Raw genomic sequence first — 7,843 nt, forward strand, 5'->3', positions numbered from 1 at the left:
GTACTAAATAAGACTCTGTTCATGAGGAAAGGGATATTTGTTAATCCTTAAGTAATGTTGAAAACATACTTAATAATGATGAGTTGTTTGTTTGATGAAGTGTTTGTTAATGCTTAAAGGAATTATCCGGAGTAAAATGCACTTTAGATCAATTTACGGATGATTTGGATGTCAACTCAACGTATGTACTCCCAATCATGTCATTCGGATGTGTTTTGAGAAAGTTCGATGTTACAGTTTTTAGTCAAAACTCGTTAGCGTGGAAGTGAGAAGGGCATATTATTTCGCCGCTACAAAACACTATTTTTATACCTCTTCTACAGTTCCAAACAACATTACACTTATGTGGTAGTGAGTAGAGGGTCCCTAAAGCCAAACCGAAGTATCCCGAGGTCTTTATGTGGTCGGATAGAGAGTCCAGAATGAATTTCATCAAGCCAGTACCTTTCTGGAAATGTTGGCATCTTTGCTGGCATCTTTGCTGCCATCTTTAGGGGAAAGTCCGTAGGAGTCGATTGCCAAGTTTGCTCTGGAAATTCATAATTTCATCGCCGTTAAATTTTTTTTTTAAAAAACATAGATTTGCATGTCACTCAACCTATGTACTCCCAATCATCCGTAAATCGATCTAAAGTGCATTTTACTCCGGATAATTCCTTTAACTAATATTTAACTAATGCTTAATTGTGTGCCCTTATTGTAAAGTGTTACCCATTTTGTCTTCAGTTAATTAGCATTAGTTACTATAATGTGGATCAGTGTTAGTTTGTGTGGACTGGTATTAACGCATTGCATTAGTTTGTGTGGGTCAGTATTGGTATTAACGCAAAATGACACACAACATTATAAATGTCATAAATACATCTCTAAAGCAAACATTCACCTCACATTATAAACACTTCATCATGTACACACTGTTGCTCAAAACCTAAAGCTCTTCTGTCTTTCATGGGCTTTATGTATTTCCATACAAGAGCGCAAGTCATCTACAGAGAGAAGAAGAAATACACAGTAAACATGCAGCAATATTGAAACCAAAAAAGCAGGTTTTGTAGGTATTGTTGGTATTTTACTGCCAACAAGAAAAAGGAAGCAAAATACAATGATCACCAGATGTACATGGGGTTTTGAAAAAGCTGATTTGGCCAAAGACAGAATTGACTGTATTTCTAAATAGAGAAAGTACTGAGGCTGCAAGACGGGCTGTGCATTAATTTCTGTTAACAGACCACTGTGTTGTTTATTATCCTCCTGTCCACCCTAACCCTAATCCCTTACATATTGGTTTGTGCCGGTCAGTATTTACACCTTGCGCATTGCACCCACTTACTTATTCAACATTCAGCTATGTGAGACACTCTATACATTAAAGTCTTCTCTCTCTCCCTCACTATCTTCCAAAGTCATCAAAGCCATTATCTGAGGCCAGGGTAATTAGCTCTGGAAACAACACTTTCACAAACAACCCTACACACACACACAAACACAATTGCTAATGGGCCATCTCTTCAAGGGAAGACTAATGACAGCTGTCACATCTCTGATCAACCTTGAGTGGCAAACTTGTGAGTGGGGGAGGGAGCAGGACTTCCCACACCTGGAATCACCTGCAGTGCGAACCTGCGAATCATTCCCCTAATTACCTAAAAACCCTCAGATCATCAGATTAGACCCTTAATTGCACAAAAACAGTGAGCAGGCACCTGTCAACATTCTCAAGGTCATCATTTTACTATGTACAGCGATTAATCTCAAGGACATCATTTTACAATGTACAGTCTCATAAAAACATGTCTAAATGACAAAAGCTAAAAATAAAAATTTAAATGTAAAGTTAATTAAAATGAAAGAAATGAAAGTCTTGACAACAAAAAATAAAAAGAAATAACCACAACTCAGAATTGGGGAAAGGATTCAAGGCAAAGTACTACAAAGAAGAAGTTATTTTCTTTCACACGTTCAATTGACAATCCCTGCCTGCACAGAGAGCTTGAAAAACTAGTTCCAAAACATTCCTGCTGTTATCTCACAAACAAGTGTGAATAAACAGCAAAACACAAAAGAAGAGACAATAATATTAATGATAATAAGAATAAAAAACTTATCTTATATTAACTTAACTTATCTTCTTACGGATTAGTATACGGATGGTGGAGAAAAACAAAGGAACTAGAGAGAGGAGGTTTATCTCATGAATAGGAGCATTAGCAAATAGCCGCATTAGCAAATAGCCGCATTAGCAGTAGTGGCATTAAAACTGCCTGTCCACTCTTTCCCTCTCAGTCCAACTGCTGCCTGAGTACTTCCACTTCACAGCCCAAGACAAACATGGAAAACAATGTCACTGTTAAAACACAGGTGATCGGTAACATTAACTCATTGAGTGCCAAAAACATAATATTACGTTTTTCCTTCCTATGCGTTGAGTGCCAAAAACGTAATATTACGTTTTGAGCTTTTTTTTTTAATTACGAAACTAGACACTCTAACACACCTTATATGTGATTTTGGGAACTCTGTGATGAATAGAAATGAAATATATGACGATCGAAAACTCATGAAAACGCACAATCTGGACATTTTATCATAACTCGGTTGCCGCTTTGGGTCGAATCAGTGACACATGCACGTCAGGTCAAAACCAGGCCATTTTCGTGGGTCTATCACTAGGTGGCAGTCTCGCCAGGTCTCGCTGATCACTTCCCGGAAAGTTTACAGGCAACACTTCATATTTCATGAAAGACGTTATATCTCCATTTCTAGAAAAAAACAGCGATTTTGATGAAAACTAGCCACTGTTTAGCTTCGGATTTCTCAGGAACAGAGGCGTGTAGAAATACACGGTTTGCACCCACTGAGAGCTTAAAGTCTCTCTCACCTTTTAAACGAGCCATTGTATTTGTTCATAGCTATAACACAGAATATGCTGTGGCTGTACAAAATCATCAACAATGGTCTAGATTGCTGGCACTCTAGGACAAAGCTTCCGAAAACAGCTTGGCATTCAATGAGTTAAAACACGGTGTTAAGGCCCCAGCCGTGCGACTGGCTGGGGCACCTGCACCGTACGCGGCGACCCGGGTTCAATTCCCGCCCCGTGGTCCTTTCTGGATCCCACCCCGACTCTCTCTCTCCCGCTTGCTTCCTCTCATTCTCCACTGTCATTAACCCTTTAGGCGCCAGAGGTTTTTTTTTCGAAACGTTTGATTTTGACATCTTCATTTCAAAAGGCTATATCTTAAAAGTGATAAGAAATAGAGACTTTCTGTAAATTAGAGAAATATTAAGGATGACCTAAAGTTTATGTAGGGATTAAATGTTTATATCTAATTTGCATATTATGATGTCATATGGTGGTGGCCATCTTGGATTATAGAATTTTCATGAAAAGTCGCATGTTTGAATGATAAAATGCACCGCTTATTTCCATTACATTCAATACTGAATGCTCAGGTAAATATTAAGTAGTGAACAAACTGTGTAAATCATTACTAATAAATGGCAGAATCAAACCAAATGCATGTAGCGGTAGGCTGGCCTTTTGCTGTAGAGATTTTCCATTTACTACATACAGTAGGCACTCTGATTCCATGTATGGGGCACATATATATTATTCAGATGACACACAAACACAAGTAGACAAGACCTGTTTAGTTCAAAAGCTGATCAGGAGTGAGATGACGAGACAAGACGAGACAATGTTAGTATTTGTTTTCTTTTTGTTGTTTCTGTTGATGTTTTTTTTGTTGTTTTTTTCTTAGCTGACAAAGACACACACATCACAAGGACATGAACACACAAAAAAGAACACATATATGTCCTAAATGGTCAGGGAAATAGATAATCAACAGTGTAAATCATTACTAATAAATGGCTGACAATTTTTTTTTATATAGCAGGCCTTTTGCTGTAGAGATAATGACTATCCATATCCATATCCTATCCATACAGGGCCGGCATTCCCATCATCTTGTGATAGACTATGCATGGCCTAATGGCTCTCCTGCCCCGTGTCACCACCTCTGCTCCTGTTGCGAGCAGCATGGCCAGATCTGCCTCGCGCTCGCTTCAAGAATTTGCGCAGCTCGGACTAGGCCTACTGTCATTCTCATTGCGACTCCCCACACTGCCTCTACGTTCCCCCCTAACTGTCCTATGAGCACTTCGACCTCGTCTAACATACCCAGTGGCATTAGACAAAGGCTCCACCACGTTACTGTCGCCGCGATTGCGGAGAGGCACACATTCAGAAGACAGAAGCTAGCGCTACATAGACATTAGGCTACCTCCAGCCTGGTTCGCCACACCACTAACACCCTGCTAATTTCCCGATGAACACTCCGAACCCGTGAAACATTATTCCCACCAGTGACATTGGGCAAACGATTCAACGTTTGTGCTTGGTGTAAGCTAAACTATGGAGTAAACTCTCACTTTGTCCAGCTGCATCATTGCAAGGCACGGACGCATCTGAAGCCTCACTAAACGAATCACCGTCATTTTCTGAAGGCAGATATTCCCCTTCAGAATCAGGGTCCGCGAATAGAAGACCCAACACTTTATTTCGGGTAAACTTTTTTGATGCCATTAGACGATAATCTATTGCAAATACTCGCTGACGTTGACAATATCGCTCTGATAAAGTGGCTCACACGCACACTAGCTCCGGTATTGCACGCACTGATTCAATGCGCTGTAGCGTAAAGGTTTTGTTTAAAGAGTGCCCTTTTTTGGACTCGGGGATGACATATGACATGTCTGCCATCTAGTGGAGTGGAGGTCGAACAAAATATGACACCCTATTTGACAAAATCAGCCGTTTTATTCAGTACCGCATCTTGTCGACAAAAGTCGACCGTGGCGCCTAGAGGGTTAAAAAGGCATAAAAAGTGTTAAAACACAGGAGATGACATCACTTTTAAAACACACACACACACACACACACTGAGAGAGAGAGAGTGCTCTATTGGATCCTTTGGAACCCTCTACACTAACGACTTAAAAAATAGATGTACAAAATCCATTTTCCATATTAGAATATTTCAAAGGCATTATCCTAACCACAGTAAAAACCCCATTATTCCTTCTAATCCCTCATAGAGGCACTGATATTACCTGATAGTGTTCTTTGTGTGAGTGTGTGTGTGTGTGTGTGGGGCAAGGCTTCAGTGTAAATGACATCAACAAGTCAGGCTGAAATCCCACGGTAACGATTAAAATAATGAGTTTCTTTCTCTATTTGAACTCCCTTAACTCCCTCTCTTTCTCTCTTTCTCTCTTTCTATATTTGAACTCCCTTAACTCCCTCTCTTTCTATATTTGAACTCCCTTAACTCCCTCTCTTTCTCTCTTTCTATATTTGAACTCCCTTAACTCCCTCTCTTTCTCTCTTTCTCCATTTGAACTCCCTTAACTCCCTCTCTTCCTCTCTTTCTCTTTCTGTCTGTCTCTGTCACAGCATTTCGGTCATATACAGATGTGCCTCCCATTTCACCTTCAAACGTGGCCCATTATCTTGGTCTGGTTGTAAGAGTTCATCTTCTTGCATGGATTAAAAAACAATCAATCAAGACCTTGCTTATGGTGCCACTTTGGATATTGTATGTATCCTATACATTACCATATAGTAATGGTCAACTTTGGTCTGTATGCAACAAAACAACTGATTAATAGCTGTCAGACACGCCAAAGGGGCCATGCTATGGAAGTCATAATGTGATTGAAATGAGAGTGAGTCATTTTGAGAAACAAACAGGCTTTTCCTTTGAGACTCAGGGTGACAGAATTAACCCTGCTGCCATGCCACGCTTCTGTGCCTTACGATGGGGAGGAGTTACTGAGATGATCTTACTGAAGAGTACATCCCCATTACTCCTACCAGCAGCAAAAACAAGTTCTACAACAAACAAATAATAACAATAATAATAATGAGATAACAGCAAAACAACAAAAGAGAGAGAATCTGCAAGATGGACACTCAGTGTGGTAAAAGCCCCTCAAGTCAAGTGCTTCCCACTGATGCAGATATTGAACAGTGCGTTTGAGTCGTAAGCAGATTACACCAATGGGATCAAGGAGCTTTACAGGACTTTAACACAATTCACTGCAGAGGGGATCGGCACAGCAGCTCCAGGAGTGAGAGGGATAAATCAGCCCCTCATCACCAAACCCCCCAAAGCCCCCACTCAAGCCCCTAATGCCCCACCACAGCCCTAATGCCCCCCAGAGGAGCCCTAATGCCCCACCACAGCCCTAATGTCCACTACCGGCCTTCCCTTTGGGGGACTGAGTTCATTAAGAGGTGAAACGTATATTGTGACATCTTCAAACAGAATAATATAATCAGTCCCTGAGATATGCAGGAAATGGTGAGGATGGAATGGAGGTAAAGCTACACGGCTTGTTGGAGTGCAGTAAGAGCCTGTTGTAGATTACTGACATGCTCTGTAAACAGTCAGAAACATGCTTCAGGGTTTTGAATTGTTTTGAAGGAAAACCAAACCCCGTGACCCTAATCATGTGTACAGTCTCCTCTATTGTCCATCTTGGGGCTAAACTGACAGGAGAAACACTTTATCAGGCTTTACGTTTTCCCGATAATATATTTTTTCATTTACCATTTATGTCGTCTACAGCGACTACAGCACACGAGCACTGACAGATGACAAAAGCCGCGTTGCCGTTGCCATAATAATTAGTTAGTTCCAGATGCAAACGTCATGGGGAAATATCATTATGATCCCTGTATCAGCTGAGCTCTATGCCAGCCTCCCTGTCCTGGCCTGTCAGCCAAACTTGCTGTGATTGTACATCATGACACAATAACGTGGCGTCCTGTCGGAGGGGGACTGGGCCATTGAAATGACACAAAGAGTTATTTAAGTCCTAATGAAGCTGCTTAATGAAATCAATGCCCTTGAAAGTTCTTCATCAATTTCTACAACCCATCCTCTCTCTCTCTCCCTCTCTCTCTCTCATTTTCTCTCTCTCTCTCTCTCCCTTCTCTTCAAGACTGGCAGCTAATCCTTGTGCTGCCACTATATTAATTAAACACAACGTTTCCTGAAGTGCTTAAGTGAAGCGCCATTATTGATAATGAGCAGTTTAGAGGGAGTCACATCCCTCCAAAATTACTTTTTCAACTGGCCTTATTAAGCAGAAAATTAGACCCAAATCAGCCTACACGCTCCTCATTAAAAGCCACTGATCCTTGGCTGTGTGCATGTTCTGGCGCTTTTAATTAGGGGCGCACAGGTCTACCCACTGCCATAAACGCCATTAATCTCCCCACACGCTCATGCTAGAGGGTAGTGTGTGTGTGTGTGCAATTTCCCCACACACTCACGCTAGAGGGTAGTGTGTGTGTGTGTGTGTGTGTGTGCAATTTCCCCACACACTCACGCTAGAGCAGGGCTTGCTCAACACTTCTGAGCTCCTTACCTAAGAAACCCCCAACCCCCTTCCAAACCCCCCCCACTGGAGGAGGGCAAATCAAATCTCATCAATAACTCAGCTGATTTCTCTTGTTATCAGTAAAGATATCTGGCTACCATTTTCTATTAGTAAAAAAAAAAAACATGATCACTTTTGTTTATTGTGATGTCACAAGGTAAACAATTCCTCTCTGTGCTCCATATGTAATATATTGCTGCTATTTCCAAATAGTCTGGATCCTAAATGAGGTGTCTGAGATCATGTGTCAGGTCTGGATCCTGTATGAGGAGTCTGAGATCATGTGTCAGGTCTGGATCCTGCATGAGGAGTCTGAGATCATGAGGCTATGTGGGCCTACAGAGTCTGTTTATTGCTACACAGCATGGAATTATTCTTGGTTTATGATAAG

The sequence above is a fragment of the Alosa sapidissima genome, chromosome 7, assembly GCF_018492685.1.
Source record: "Alosa sapidissima isolate fAloSap1 chromosome 7, fAloSap1.pri, whole genome shotgun sequence".
NCBI classification, from domain to species: Eukaryota; Metazoa; Chordata; class Actinopteri; order Clupeiformes; family Clupeidae; genus Alosa; species Alosa sapidissima.